The sequence below is a fragment of the Dipodomys spectabilis genome, unplaced genomic scaffold, assembly GCF_019054845.1.
Source record: "Dipodomys spectabilis isolate Male_0828 unplaced genomic scaffold, ASM1905484v1 ptg000019l, whole genome shotgun sequence".
Classification (NCBI taxonomy): domain Eukaryota; kingdom Metazoa; phylum Chordata; class Mammalia; order Rodentia; family Heteromyidae; genus Dipodomys; species Dipodomys spectabilis.
In genome coordinates, this window is record NW_024870696.1 from 20,861,710 (window position 1) to 20,878,342 (window position 16,633).

Consider the following 16,633-nt stretch of genomic DNA (forward strand, 5'->3'; position numbering starts at 1 on the left):
TCAATCCGGGATCCTCACACCTCAGCCTCCTGAGTAGCTGGGATTATCGGCATGAGCCACCAGCACCCAGCAAGGCAAGACCTTTTGAAGGCCAGGTGCTGATGGCAAGACTACAGGTAGCGCTCTCACACTTGCACATTTGCTACACCTCAAGTCCTTTCAGGACTTCTGGGGTCTGAGCGTGACAATGAGTGGAAGGGGGCAGCGTGGGACCTATGCTGGTGAATGTCAGGACATCAGGAATCTTGGCTCCTTTCCTGTTGCCCACTCCTGCGGTCCCGCCCATAGGCCTTTGGCTGTTAGTTCCACGGCAGGTGCATTTCCAGGCAGAGAGAGGCCCTGTCCACGAAGATGCTTCTCCCGGGCATCAGCCGACCGAGAAGAGAGCCGCGGGAGCCGCCCCCCGCGGCCCGCACCCCGCAGGACACTCGCCGGAGGAGGGGAGCGGGCGGAGGAGGAGACTTTCCGCCGAGTCCCGCGTCCCGGAGCTCCCGCTAAATCCCCGGAGATGCCGCCGCCGAGCGCTGCCCCCGCCCCCGCCCAGGGCCGGGCAGGCCCCGCACGTCGGGGAGATGACCCTCGGATGGAGATCGGAACCTTTTCCAGGGAGCCAGGAGCTCTCCGTCTCCGGCCACGGTCCTCCACCCGCAGCCCGGCGGCCCGGCCCGGGACGCGCCGTCTCGGGGTCCTTGGCTCCTTCGGGGCCGCCGGGCTCCGCGCTTCCACCATCCGACTGTCATCCTGGTCTCCGTCCACCTCTGGGCCCCCGGCTCCACGGCGCGCCGACGGGCTACCGCTCGGGGCGGGGTGGGCGTCCTGACTTCTCTCAGGCCGGACCCTCCTGCCTCGCGGTCCAGAGCCCGCTGCGAACGGCCCGGCGGCGCCGGCCAGCGGCCGCCACACTTCGCAAAAGACAACCTGCAACGCCGCGGCCCGCTCCCCGGTCCGCCCTCCTCCGCGGGCGATTGGACAGAGACTGCAGGGGGGGGCCGAGAGCTAGGCACCGCCTACGGCCGCCTGAGGCTCTGGAGACCACACGGTTGGCTATTAGCCTCGCCAATCACAGGCTGATGAATACCACGCCCCTCAAGGGCCGGACGCAGGGTGGCCCCGCCCCAGCGACGGCCCCACCCCCCGGAGGTGGCCCCGCCCCCGGCTCCGCCTCCCTGCCGAGCCTGGTCTTCCACAGCCCGGCGTTCCGCCTCATTCGCTGAGCAGGTCCTTGAATTGTCAGCGCGCTCGGGGCGACTGCAGAGTCGGGCGGCCGCCGGGCTGAGGTGCCCGCTCGGGCCAGGGTGCGCGGACCCTCCGGGACGTGAGCGATCGGCGGGGGACAGCTTGGGGCTGCGGACCCGCGGCAGGGCTCGGCCAGGAGGGTGAGTGTGGTCGCGCGGCGCGGGGCGGCGGGCGGCGGGCGGCGGGCGGCGCGGACCCGGCGCGGCCGGCGCTCGTCGGTCCTTCCGTCGGAGCGCGGCGAGGGCCGGGCCGGCGCCTCCGCTCCCCAACTTCTGGCTGCCGAAGCTCCCCGCCTCGGCACCGCGTCCGCAGACGCGCACTCGGCGCGGCGCCCGCCCTGTCAGCCGGGGCGCGCCCCGGACGGCGGGGTCCGCGCCCGGGAGCTGGCCGCGGTGCCCGGGAGCTGGCCGCGGTGCCCGCCCGGGCGCGGGCGGCCGTTCCTGCATGGCGAGCCCACGGGTCCCTCGGACCTCGCCGGCCCCGAGCCTCCGCGGCGCGACACCCCGCGCCCGCGGGGATCCGCAGGCTGGGCGAGCCGGGCTCCGGGGCGCGGGGAGCCCCGAGGGCTCTCGGGGCACCGCGGCGCCCGGGGCGTGAATGGACAGCGACCGCAAACTTTACGGAGTCGCCGCCACCGCCGCCGGGAACCCGTTCGGCGCGGGAACCCGCGCCCCTGTTGAGGGGCTCGGACCTCAGCAGCCACCCTCGAGGTGCACCCGAAAAAACACAGCTCCCTCCGGGGGATCTGGATCGGTAACGACGCCCGTCCTGGAGAGCCCGACCCCGGACGGTGAGCGGGGCCGCCGGCCCGGGGGAGTGGAGTGTGTGCAGCGGTGAAGTTGTGGCGGGAGCTGGCAGACCCAGGGCGCAGCGGACCCCGCGCGTCCGCGCGCGTTCCCAGCCCATTCATTCCCGCCCCGCCCCGCCCCGCGCGGAGTAAACACGGACTCCCCCCCCTCCTCGGAGGCGGCCGCTTCCGATGTTCCGATGTGCGCACCCACTATAATGCAGGGTAGTGTTTTCTCGTCGATTCTCGTTTGCCACCGGTGGGAGTTTATTGATTCCTGGAGAGGAACTTGGGTCCAGAATTTGGGAATGTTGAGATCTTTGCCAATGTGTGTGTGTATGCGCGCGCAGGGGTGGTTTATGAATGTTTAAAATTGATAGGTGAATGAGATAGAAATATATCGGGAGGGGGGGCGGGTAGCCTTGAACTTCCCCTTGGCACCAGACCCCGAGCTGTGGAGGGTGTATATGGAAGCGTGTCTGCGTCCGTCTGGCCTGTCTGGGTCAGCGTATGTCCATGAACTTTATGAGCTTTCAGTTCAATACGTCTCGGTGCGGATTCCGCGTTCCTGTTTTACAGCCCAGCAGCCGCCAGCCAGCCCATCTGTTAAAACACAACATGTACACTTCAGCCAGAGCACCGGGGTGGAGCCTGGGTAGAGGGCAGCCCTTAGCAGAAACAGCATGTTACAAACAAAGCCTGTCTCAAGTTCTATTTTTCTTTACTATCTGGCCTGATCTTGCATTTGGCAAGTAAAAAGAGACATTCTTTAATGTCTCTAGAAAGGACAAACTGTGTTTTGTGAAATAATTGTAGCTATGTTTGGAGTGGAGGGGGAGCTTCTAGGAGAAAAATACAATCCTTCTAGAAAAAAGTGTCTCATCGCCCTGCAGCACTGGTTTACTGCCTTGCAGTAGCATGTATATCAGAAACTCTTCTTATTTTGCTTCTTAACACAGTGCATTAAAACTGAATTGTTTTGCACCAAAAAAAAAAAAAAAAACAGCCCACTTTAATAGAAGTAAACAAAGCTTTATTGCAGAGAGGAGAGTTAAGGCTGTCTTAGTAATTCTAATGAAGCATGCTTTTAGGAATTTATGACTTGAGCATAAATTCATATGTAGCCTAACCACTGGTAGAAATGGTTCACAATATAGTTTTAAAATAATAAAAGCGAAGCCTGGCACGGGTGGCTCATGCCTAGAATCCTCATTACTCAGGAAGCTGAAATCTGAAGATCGCAGTTCTAAGTTCTTTCCCCACCCCCACCCCCGGGTGGGAGGGGCAGAAAAGTCCTCATGAGACTCTTATCTCCAATAAATTACTCAAAAAAGCCAGAAGTGGCGCTATGGCTTAAGTAGGAGAGCTATGCTTGAGCACAAAGCGGCCCATGGACAGCTCCCAGGCCATGAGATCAAGCCCCAGGACCAGCTATATACATATATATATATATATATATAAAACCTTATTATATGTAATATATATAATATTTATATATAAATGCTTTATCACAAAACTTCTGATGACTAAAGAGGTATGGGAGGAATATAACAGTTTAACAAGTTCCTACAGGCAAGTGACTGATACTTTAGTAAACTATAAATTCATTTAATAACATAGTTACTTTTAGTGACAATGAAGGCAGTAGTTTTGAGAAGTTTAGTTGGTATTTTCACAATAATTTTATGTTCACAATTACATTTTAATAGTAATGTTTATTATATGTGAAAAGAATAAGCTAGTGCAGTTTTAAGAACTCATCTCAATATGTATTATCTACACTTTTATGATATAAAAATATTTGGGGGGCAAGTAGGCAAATCTTTAATATATACAAGTCTAGACGTGGGGTGGGCTATGTAGACACAGTAATTCTCCTGCCTGCTAAGAATCATCCAGATCCACCAGGTTGGTTGTTCCTTAGACATTCAATTCTTGGATTGGATTCTAGTCCTGGACATTCAGTTCTTGGGCCTGGGGTGGCACTTAAGAACCTGCATTTTGAGCAAGTTTCCCAAACGAATCTTGATATCAGGGAACCCCTCATCATATTTCAAGAAACACTGGAACGTTGTTCTGATAGAAAAGAACATAGTCTGTGAACTGATTTAACAAATAATTGTTCAGAAATTTCCAGGTGGCGTTTACTGGCCTTGTGAAATTTATAGGTAATGCATTAACTCTCCTTCTTTAACAATGGGTTCTTTTTGTCCTGTGTGTGGAAGCTGCAACTCTTCCTGTTTCAGGGTTGCCCTAATTCTAAGGGAGTCTTTGGAGAAGCAAAATAGTTTAATACCCCTCCCTCGTCTTGGCCCCTCCACTTCTTCCCTCCCCCCATTTTTGATCCTGGGATGGATTGGACAGGTTCCCAAGATGCCCTGAGATGACTTAGTCAGCCCTAACACATGTTGTTGGGGATATTTCCCTGGAGGATAGGAGAAGAGGCACCTTTTTCTCTTAAAAACAAGCAGAACTCTCACAGTTTGGGGGCAAGAACCAAAGTATACACTTCACCTGGGAAAACACAGACTCAGCAAAGTCCTAGGAGAACTAGTCCTAGCAGAACTAGCTGTGCTGTTGGCCAGCGACTGTCTCGGGCTGTCCCCTCATAAGCTCATAGATACTCTTCTGAAAGTAACCTTAAAATGTATTTTGAGATGTCCAAGTAATGAGTGGATTTTCTCATTGTAAAAGAGAGATGGATTTAGAACGGACTGCTACTTCTCTCACTGAAACCATTATGAAGTGTGATCTATTCATTATTGCCAATTAGCGTTTTTCATGTATCCTTTGCTACGGACATGAAGACTCTGGTTTTCCTTATTTTAGACTGGTATAATTTTCCATGTAAGAGTCCTACAAAAGGCTTGAAAAAGAAAGGATCTATCAGCAGTTTTCCTTCTCTCTGCCATTCAAGTACCTAAATACCTAATGACTTCTCAGAGGTCAGAAGTGTCCAGAAATCAGCTTCCCTGATACAGAAGCTGAGGCACTCAACTGAGATGGTTCTAGACCATTGATTGGATCATCACTGGGATTTTTACAGAGAAAACTTCTTGGCAAGCATGTTGGTAGGTCACTTATGTCAACAATCCTTTGAGGACAATGCTTTTTTGTTTTCCCTACATTGTTCCACATGAGTGAACTGCAACCAAAAGAAGCAAATATTTAGATTTTTGTCTTTTATATTCAAAGATGACACCAATAACTGAGAGGTTGACCTTACATTTTGAATTGTTTTTTACTTAGTATTGTGGTGATATCATAGAGTTATACTTAGTCATTCATATGATCTACAATTTCTTACCCTTTCAATATTTTCTTATAAAGGATGGCAACCTTGTGCAGTTTTCTTTATAAAGTTAATCACCTTCTATGATAGTTGGTTCAATGGCTCTGACCTTAAACAGCCAACCTTGACCTAGAGAGGCAAATAATTTACCAAAGGTCACAGTGCACAACTCTAGCAAAGCCTATGTGAAGAATTCCTTGGATTTACATTTTAACCCTGTACTATTTTGTTCATTGGCATGTTGTGCTGCTAAGAATGTTTTACACTGGCAAAATAGTTACATTTCATTTGCCCAGCTTCTGTAGAATTTGATAGATGTAGAACATTTGAAGGGCCTGAGGTATACCACAGCCCCTGATCGTACAATGGCAATGATTTGTGCATGGTTTAAAATAACTACAGTAGCTTGCTGCTTTTCTTGAAACTATGTCATAGGTCATTGCAAGCTTCTATGCAACAATTATAACTTTTCTTTTGGCCATGGCATATTTCTGATATCTTGACTTTCGTTTAGTAAATTCTTCTCAATGTTTTTACTCTCCTTTCCCTTGTTCCGATAGACCATTTGTTAAAAAAAAAAAAAAAATCAAGTCAATGGGATCTATTAACAGGACTTAAATTTTAGCCATTTTAACTATTGCTCTTCTAAAATGGCCCTTCAAGCTCCCACCTTCACTAGAGTTACGAGTGTCCAGAAATATCTTCTCATGGAGAACAATATTGAGCTAGAAAAGTTTCCCTCTGGCTTTAGCTTTGTGGATTCAATGACAAATAACTGTAGTAAGAAAAAAAGAAGAAGGTAACGGATGATATTGAAGTCATATTGATAGGCGTATCATATGAGCTATCCCTGGCTTATAGTGTCAGTAGGAAATTTAAGATCCAGATGAATAAGTAACAGATGCATTCATCTGTGGCCTAAGAGGCACTCCTAATACAAGTTGAAAAACATAACTGAACACACCAGATCCTGGGTTACACAAGAAAAACAAATGTTAAGCTCTGAGAAAAGAACTGGGCCAAAAGTGAGGGGTCAGAGCCGGGAGGGGAGGGTGGGTTGGGACACATGTGGGAAAGAAATACCTCCAGTAGAAAGCCAGACAGGACGGTAAGAAATTTATAGAAGTGTGGATGATTTGGGGTTTCTTGGGGTCATCGATTCTGTTTTATATTGTCTTCACAACCCACTCACCCTGCTTGCTTTAAATAATTTATTATAGCAGCAGGCCTTCCCCTGGTTGGTTTCCTTTTTTTTTTAATAACTTTTTCCTTCTCATCGCTAGGTCTAATCAGAGGCATATATAATAGTGTGGCTGCTCTTGAGTACTTAGGAAAATCTGTGATCAATATCACTACATCATAAACCCATAGTTGTTCTGTTCTATTTTGCAGTGTTTTCTTCCCTGCTGTATTAACTTGATATCTATGGTTTAAACAATATTTTTTCAATCTTTGCACAATGAGACTCTGGTCTTGTTCTTCTTGGCTATAGCCATCTTTTCAGTAATCCATCATCAGACCACCATTGATCTAATGATGTATTTATTGCTTACTATTGCAACACTGGCAAGAAACCCAGTATGGTTCTAAAAATTTGATTAAAAAGAAATCAAGTTTTTGCAAGGCATAACCATCCAATTATGTTAGGAGCTGCCAAGTGTATTTTATGCTAAAATATACACACATATTTCAAGTGAGCAAAATGTGTTCTTTTTGAAGGCTTTTAAAAACTTTTTTGCTAGAAAATAAATAGAACAAGAATTCCTTGTACCTGGAAAAAATTATGAGTGTATTTCCTCAATCTAGTCATAGATAAAATATAGTACTTTTTAAGATTATACTCATAAATGCTAACATGAATATAGTCATCTTTTTAATTGACAATAATAAAAACAAAGGTGATGAGAGCCAGTTCCCAGTCCTTTAGCAATCTTCTAGATAATAATTGCAAAGCAAAATTACTTAACACATATTAATTTAGTACCTGCTAGAAATAGTACATTTCTCTACTTAGCTAACTCAAAAAAAAAATCAATTCAAGTAGTAGCACTAGCACCTTTAGGGAGTTTTTCCAGGTCCCCTTTGGCCTGGTATCCTCTCAGGAAGAATTTTATTTCCTATATTCTCCTTTCCAATCTAGGAACCCTGGAGGGTGGAGATCACATTGTTCATCTCATAGTTTCTCAAGAAACATCTCTGCTACTTTGTAGCACTAGGGGCTACAAAGAATCACAAGTGAACATCTGTGGTGCCTCCAAAGTACATATATTAAGATATCCACCAAAGTCTAAATCGTAGCAGTATCTAAATCGTAGGTAGGGCTAGACTTTTGATTTTAGTATCAGTCTAGAACTTCTAAGAACAACCATCTATTCCTATCCCATTCATATTTGAAATTCCTTTGCTTCGTTCCTGTCTTGCCTCCTTCTCCTACTCCTTTCCCATGTGTCTTTTTCAAGGATACCTTTCATTCCCTCCTTGTCTAGGCCAACTTGCTGGGATGTTCTTTTGTTCACATTCCCCTTGTTATGGGCAGCTGATACTTGGGTCCTACTTGGAGATTTGGGACCGTCTCATTCTTGTATCTTCTGAGCTGCAAATGGCTTGGTTCCTTTCACCATGCAGTACGGGTGGCCAAGTGCTGTGTTAGTGTGAGATTAGGGAGCAACTGAGGAGCAATATGATGCTGGGTCGAGAGGCTGTTGAAGTCTAAAGCCCAGTATGTCGGGGAAACTTTATATTTTATGAAGATAATTGCAATAGATTTTTAGTTCAGAAGCTTTTAAAGTCTTTTTATGTCGTCTTTTAAAAAATCATTTACTTTTGAACTAGCATATTTATGAATATGAAACAATTTCATATACTATTTCCATACATGCATAGAGTGTATTGATAAAATCACCCCTTTAAAACTGGGCTTTTGTTCTGTTTCGGCGTTTTTTTTTGAGCTGGTACTAGGGCTTGAAATTAGGGCCTTTTGCTCTCTCATTTGGTTTTTCAACTCAAGGCTGGTGCTCTACCACTTGAGTAGATTGCTTCAGGATTTTTTACTGATTAATTGGAGATAAGAGTCTCAGCGCTTTTTTTTTTGTTATTTGGGGGGGGGGGGGGATTGGCCTGGACTGTCTTTGAACAATGATTCTCAGATATCATCCTCCCAAGTAGCTAGGATTACAGGCATGGACCATAAATCTGTTTTCCAGGAAGCTTTTTCAACTTACTCATGTTTTCCACATGGGCTGATAGCTAATATAAATATTCATTCCAGGGACCTGCATGCCTGAAGTCATGTACCATGTATCTGGGTAGTTTATAGTTCAACTGAATTAAGCATAACTACATGGAATAAAAACCATTAAGTATTAAATCTCGTGGGCTCTTCAAGGATGCAGATTAAGGACCTCAGTTTTCTCCTCATATGTGTGAAAAAGATAGGTTAGAAAATGGAGTGATTCAGTCTTAAAGAAATTTAGATGATCAAGGCTACAGAGAAGATGAACATTCATGGATTAAGTCATGAATTCGAGCACTGATTTCATAGACAAGGATCATTTGTTTTCAGGGCATATCTCAAGGTCTTCTTTTTATTTTGGATGTAGGGGCAGGGATAGACTCAAGAAGGGCAAGCTAGATGCCGGTAGCTAGGATTTCGCCTGTAATCCTAGGATTAGATCTCAGGAGGCTGAGATCTGAGGATCATGGTTCAAAGCCAGCCCGGGCAAGACAGTCCATGAGACTCTTTATCTCCAAAAAACCACCAGAAAACTGGAAGTGGTGCTATGGCTCAAATGGTAGAGCACTACTAGCCTTGAGCAGATGAGCTGAGGGACAGTGCCCAGGCCCAGAGTTCCAGACCCATGACCAACAAAAACAACAACAAAAAGAAGGGCAAGTAAGGATGCAAAAGCAAGCATCTGTGGGGCAAATCCACCCATCCTCTTTCCTGTAACCAGTGGACATTCCTCTGTGGTGTATTGCTTTACATTTTCTCAAATCTTCTTTTCAGTGTCCTACCAAACTGTTTGCTCCTACACTTTGCACACGTGCCCCACAGTAGAGACTCTCAGCCGCTCATTGTCATCTTTTCACCTTTCAAGTGTCCCTAATTTCAATGCTTCTCAATTCGGTCCCACCGTCTAATGTTTTCTTTATTCCATACCCCTTCTTCTCAGGTAGGAAGTCTTACTTTATCAAAGCTCTGTCTCAATCACTGTCACCATTGATCACATCCCTGAAATAGCAACTGCATTCTTGACCATTCTCAAAAGACTTTCTTTAAACACTCCAATGAGTTGTTTTTTTTTTTTCTGATGAGATATTACGTGCTTTGACAGCCTTATACAGTGAAAAAGTAATTAGCCTCACAAAACCTCAATTTTCACCAACCTTAGCCATACTTTCCAATGATGGACCACACTACCCCCACCCAATCATTCTTATTGTCTCCCTCTCACTTGCTTGTGATTAAGGAACATGATCACAAGGCTCCACTGGCCATATATATATATATATATATATATATATATATATATATATATATATATATATTAAAGAGGCAAAGCTTTCCACAGAAATCAAGAGAAGTAAGTACACGCAGAACAGGAAGAAGGGCAGCCCTCCTCATTTCTTTAAAAAATAAGGCATAGACTAATGCATCTTTTGTTTATTCTTAATTGTTGTGCTCACTAGCCACAATGCATTGCTCTGTTTTTTTGTTTTTGTTTTTGTTTGCCAGTCCTGGGACTTGACCTCAGGGCCTGGGCCCTGTCCCTGAGTTTCCTTTGCTCAAGGCTAGTGCTTGACCGCTTGAGCTTGCTCTTTTGAGTCTGGGTTCTTTTCAGAATTGTTGCTGGCAAATTTCAGTTTTTTCTTCATTTGTTTTACTTAATTTTTTTGTTGGGGGTTTGTCAGTTGTGGGGCTTAAACTCTAGGCTTGGCACTGTCCCTGCACTCTTCAGCTCAAGGCTAGTGCTCTAGCACTTGAGCCATAGTGCAGCTTCCAGTTTGGGGGTGGTTAATTGGAGAAAAGAGTTTCACGGACTTTCTTACCTATGCTGGCTCTGAACTGCAATCCTCAGATCTCAGCTACCGGCGCCCGGCTTTGTTTTACTTAATTTTTATGTTTCATGTTTCAAGTTGTTTTTCCTGAACCACCTAGTAAGGTTGTATTTTTTTCTAACCTTTTCATATATTTTTCTACAACTTTCCTCTCCCTGGCAACATCTCATTGTTAGATACCATTCTCACATTGAATGAATGTCCACTTTTGCTGCAGATTACTAATGAAGACATTAAGTGAAATCCTGATAGTGACCCTTTCAGGAACGAAGGGACCATTTACTATTCTGTTTTAATTAGGATCTCTTAGCAAATTTTCACTACATAAAATATTCATCCCATTTTTTTAAGTAACGTGTCTCAAATACTGTATGAAATTATGAAATCTGTATGCATTACACTTTGCTCTCCATTATGTGCTAAATTTATAATTCTGTAATTTTCTTGTAGGAAAATGCATATTAGACCAGAATGGTTAATTTGGTTTCAAGCCATATTTTTTATTATTGTGAACCATTAGGCATTTACATAATCTTTTATTGGACTTAATTTCCAATCCCCTCCATCAGTTCCCCAAGCAAGAATCCTATTCTACCTCTTCCATCTATGATCTTTTTTTTTGGTAAAATGAGTACTTTCTAATTACTGATATCTTAATATTTCACTTCAAAAAGTGCCTACATAGGGAATGAAGTAGCCAATATACTTTGGTAGTGTTTTGGTTTGTTTGGACTGCTATAACAAAATAGATTAGTTAAGTAATTAACACATAAAATGTATTGTTCACAGTTCTGGAAGCTTGAAAGTCCAAGATCAAGATGCTAGCAGATTTGGTGTGTGGTGAGGGCCTTCTTTCTAATAGATGGGCCTCTTCACTGTAGTGTCCTATGACAGAAGAGCCTAGCTAGCTGGCTAAGGTGTCTTTGTATAAAAGCACTAATCCCCCTAATGTCTGAAGACAGAGCCTCATGTCCTTTCTCAAAGTTCCCACTTTCTAGTTTTGTCCCACTGGGGATTAGGTTTCCATGGAAGGATTTGGAAGTAATACACACATTCAGACCATAGTAGATGGTCAATACTTTTTTCCTTCTTCCTTCTGATTAGAAACTCCAGTACTGTATGTCTTCCCTGAAGCTTTTTTCCTACTTAGTACTCTTGTCCCACTTGAATATAAAACTACTCTTGCTCCTTTAACATCTCTCCTGTGCTCAGATTTTGTGATGGTACTGTATGATCTCTACTGAAGCTCTTGTAATACGGTAAAAGCTGAGTTGGCAGTCTTAGGGGAAAAAACAAACTGGAAAAGTATGTTTCATTTAGGTCTCCAGAGAACAGATATCCCAGACAGGTGCATGGTAAACATAAAAGTTTTTAGATAGGTAGAGAATCCACAGAAAGCATGTTATCCTGACTACACATGTCAGAGAGCCTCTTCCTACAATTTTTAGGGTGTTTCTCCATGAGTTTTTCTTGATGACTATCCCAGTGTTGCAAATTACAAGGCTAACTTATCCTTGTCCCTGGATTCTTAACTTTAACTGAGCTAAGTCTAGCACTAGTCTTAGACTGTTCTCAGAGAAAAAGAAATGAGTGATTTATCAGAATGGGGATGTTTACATGAAGATTATGTGATGCACTTGCTAGGAGATATTCTGCATATGAAACAAAAGACCCCAAGTCAAACTGATATACATGGTAAGGAAATGTATTATCTCCTGTGAAATAGAGCAGGACTGACTGATCTGCTGACACAATGGACATCACCAAGGATGCAGATTCCTTTCATCTCTGTTGTCCTCAGAAGTTTCACTTACTCTAAGGCTAGTTCTTTTCATAATGTCAACATGGCTACAACATTTCAGATGTCAGTTGCAAACATGAGAGGATCTACAACACAGAAAATAAAACCTCTTCTCCTATTTTAAGCTCTCCCTTGAAAAAATACAAAAATCTTACTAAGATTCCCAGAGGAGTGTTCACTCATTGATCTGAATTGTTTCACTAACCCATCTCTCAGTCATTGACTAACAAGGAATCCTTGCCTGAGAGAGAAGGCGAACTTGAACAAAATTGGGATTCTGTTACAAAAAAATGTGTGTGTGTGTAGGTGTGTGTGTGTGTGTGTGTGTGTGTGTGTAGGTGTCTGTCTATCCGTCTGTCTGTCCGTGTCTCTTGTGTTGGGGAAGGCAGAGTGAAAGATAGATGTTGGCAGCTTTAAATGTCTACTACATGTTGCGGCTTGTAAAATGATTACAAAACTCCCCCACACCTCCATGACTGCTGTGTAGTTGGTAGCTACTGCTGAACTGCTACAATTGGCAAGGCCTAGTCAGAAAGAAAGAAAAAAAAGCTACAATGCAGACTAATTAAGAACAGTGAAATGAGCCAAGATCAATAATTATTCTGATTAGAGCCACAATAAACCCTAATGAATTTGAATGTACTAATTTATGTCTGTCTGTACCCAATAAGTGTATGATCTTTACAGAATCAAAAAGGTTAAAATAATTTGCTTACTTCCCAATAATTCTCATTTTGAATATATTATTTTACAGTATAGGTCTATATAAAATTTGTATTCATTTTATTTCAGTATCATAGTGTTAACAAGACTGATTTTTACTCATAACTATAACTGACCTTTATTTATTGGTTATCCTTTTATAAATTAGGACTTTAGCATCCAATAGGAGCTAGTAATTTATTTAGGTCACACAACTGATTATTGGCTAAGATAAGATTTGGACTTGAGTTCATCTGTCATGTCTCTTCCTGCTGTCCATGAGTGGGAAGACTGAGGACTATCGTGGCCTGCAAGGCTTTAGGTGATTGGTCCTGTCCATATCTGTGACCTCTTTACCTACACTGTTGCCCAGCTCAATTTTCAAACCATATGGCTTCCTTGTTTTTACTCTAATAAGCCAGTTTCATTCCCACCTGTGATCCTTTGCACTTTCATTTCCCTCTGTTTAGAGCACCCATCCTTGGTTCCTATGGCTACATCCTTTCCATCCAGAACTTTTAACTGTCTCTTCTGCACAAATACTTCCCATGAATACCCCCCTCTGATCTGTTTAGGAGCCTTCCCCCACCCACCTTGATTATCTGTTTCTGCCCCATTTTTATTTCTTGTATGATAATTTTCACAATCTCAGAATTTACTCATTTGTCTGTGTTTTTAATCTTTCTCCTCCACTGGAATAGAAATTCCACAAGAGCAGAAACACTATCTACATTTTAAAATGAACGAACAGGCAAATGAATCAGTTAGTGAATGAATGAATATTTAAATTTCCATCACTAATAATCCAACGTCAGTCTTTGTCTTCTACCATAAGAATATGATGGCAATGGTCTACTGAGTGTGAATATATCTAGTTCAGACTTTTTTTCTGTAAAATTTGGAAACTAGCAAAGTCAATTTTTTATTCTATTTGAGGGCAAAACATAATATGAATGTAAGAGCTCTTTGGAGAAAATCTATAGTAAAAGTTTCCAGAGGGAAATTTGAGTAATAGTTTCTAGGGTCCTAAATTTTTTATTATAGTTTTAAGGTCACCAATGCTTTTAATTTGCATAAGCACTTAATAAAGTTATTTATAAGACTGAGAAGTAAGCTAGGATAATTATAATTGCATGATCATTTGTAATGGCAAATTCACTTAAATTTCACTTAAAGTTGTTTTCTCTACCTGTACATAATTTTTTCCTATGAACCCATGTATCTGTTAAAATGATTTCTTCTCAGAACCACATTCTTAATTATTCCAAAGTAATTATGAAGGTGCAAATTGAAAAATAGCTTTCCCACACATATTAATTTGGAATTGACAAAAAAAAAAAAAAGCAGAGTGCTTCTCTCCAAAGTCCTTTTCCTCTGATTTCACCTTCTCTACTGAAGTAAATGTTTTGTTTTTTTTTTTCTTTTACTGCTCTGTGGGTTGCTAGGCCATTTGCTAGCTATGTTGTGAGGTATTATTTGCTGAGACTTACAGTCTGATACTACCAATTGATCAAATAAATCGTCATTCAACTTTGACAAGAACATCAAATTCCCTGTTCATCTTCTCTAGGTCAGGTGACCTCAAAAGCTATGGGTGTAGCACATAGTATTAGTCTACATTCACTTGACATTATTTTTCTCTTGATGTTCCCACTCTCAGAAAAACCTGCTAAGTCACTTCCTATGAAATATACTTCTAAGCTAAACTCCTCTTATTTCCAAAAACAAATCTAAATTTTATGGTAAGTGAAATACATCTGTATTTGAGAGCAGTTTTTAACCTAGTTCATGCAGATTGTTTTTATGTTGTGCCTCAGAAACAAGTGAGAAAAATAGAAAGAAAAGGGAGGAGGAGGAGGAGGTTTTAATGTTTACATAGTTTTTTCTTCCTGTGGAGCCTGGGCAGGAATCCTTTCCTTCCTTCTTTATCCTCCCTTTATAACCTGCACAGAGTCCTATATATAATCTGTGAGCGTTTATAAGGATCCAGGTGAAAATGAGATCAGTAATTAAAGAGCTGGATCAATGTATCATTATTATTTATATTCAATGTGTATATGGTCTATGAAGTTCTGGAGAGCCTACTTTCCACATGGTAGTTTTGTATACAATAGATTGGTGTTCCATGGATCATTCGAGGCTTTCTCTTCCTTCCATGGGTAAACAATTGCTGGACTAGTTCCCAAGAACCTTGTGGGATGGGAGGGAGAGATGGGGAGGAGTTTCTTGGGCAGGGGCCAAGTGGAACATGCGCTTTTCCATGTGTGAACACTGTGACTTGAAAGGTCCTTTATGATTCACAGACACAGCTGCTATCAAGCCTGGTGTAGCCAGAGGTTTGGAAATCCATTTAAATAGGAATATTGCAGACTCCTGACACACAGTTTAGAGATTTGGTTGAGTGTGGAGAATTTTCTTATTCACAAGTGATATAGAACAAGTAATTTTCATTAGCATGTAGGACCCTGTGTTCATTGCTTTAGGGCTTGTGGATCAAAGTTAACAAGAAAAGACAAAATTTTGAAGAGTCATTTGCTGTGATACAGAAGGCATACATATATACATACATACATGCATACATAAATTTGCAATCACAGGTTTCTTAGTATTGAAAACTGTGAATGACAGACATATCAGTTGGTCTATAAAACATCATTACTAAGTTACCTGCAGGAATATTTAGTTGTATTGAAAGACTTTTTTTTTTTAGGGAGTAATACTATTTTTTTTAATTGTGAAAATACTGTACAGAGGAGTTACAATTACATGGGCAAGATAATGAGTACATTTCTTATCAAGCATTGTAGCCTCCTCCTTTGTTTCCCCTTCCCATCCCATCCTCCCTCCACCCCCCCAACCCTCCTCCCCACCACCACCAAAGTTGTAAAGTTCGTTTTCGACATAACGACTTGTACATCTCATTGTTGCAATGGGTCCACCTGTATCCCTATTTAAATGATTTGTTTTTTCCCTTCCCCTCCACAAATAATAACAACATCAAATACAGTGAAAGCAGGGATTATACTGTGGGGGAGAGACATACAAAGTAACAAAGAAATAATCTTATAAATGTATTAGAAACAATCGCATGAAAGAAAAAAAAACATTTAAATACATATCAACTTATCTGACCTTTTCTGCTTGACTCAGACATGTACTAGTTATTGCAAATAAGGGAAACCATGGGACCTATGTTTCTTTGGGCCTGGCTTATTTCACTTAATGTAATTTTTTCCAAGTCTTTCCATTTCCTAACAAATGGGGCAATGTCATTCTTTCTGATGGAGGCATAGAATTCCATTGTGTATATATACCACATTTTCTTGATCCATTCATCTACTGAGGGGCATCTGGGTTGGTTCCATATCTTAGCTATGGTAAATAAGGCTGCAATAAACATAGTCGTGCTGGTAGCTTTAGTATGGTCTTGTTTGTGAACATTTGGGTAAATGCCCAAAAGTGGGATTGCTGGGCCATAGGGGAGCTCGATGTGGAATCTTTTGAGGAACCTCCATACTGCTTTCCAAAGTGGTTGAACAAGTTTACACTCCCACCAACAATGCAGTAAGGTCCCTTCTGTCCACATCCCCTCCAGCATCTGTTTTTTTATTAGATATTTGCACCTTCTGATGTATTGTTTCTTAGTGATTGTTTTTTTTTTTAGGTTTTACCCATAGTTTTACTTTATAAAACCTGGGCTCTTATTGTTTGTACATTTGTATTCTATTTCTGATATTAGTTTTTGTCTTCTCTTTTC

The 16,633-nt window shown here is 42.6% G+C and overlaps 1 protein-coding gene across 2 annotated transcripts in view; it reads left to right on the plus strand.

The window, feature by feature from the left end:
- The first annotated feature begins 1,220 nt into the window (after positions 1 to 1,220).
- Marchf3 (membrane associated ring-CH-type finger 3) overlaps positions 1,221 to 16,633 on the plus strand; it is a 152,807-nt gene continuing 137,394 nt past the window's right edge. For both annotated transcript variants that reach the window (XM_042674373.1, XM_042674375.1), the window contains exon 1: positions 1,221 to 1,376. The gene's annotated coding sequence lies outside the window, so the exon portion shown is untranslated. The remainder of the gene's footprint in view (positions 1,377 to 16,633) is intronic.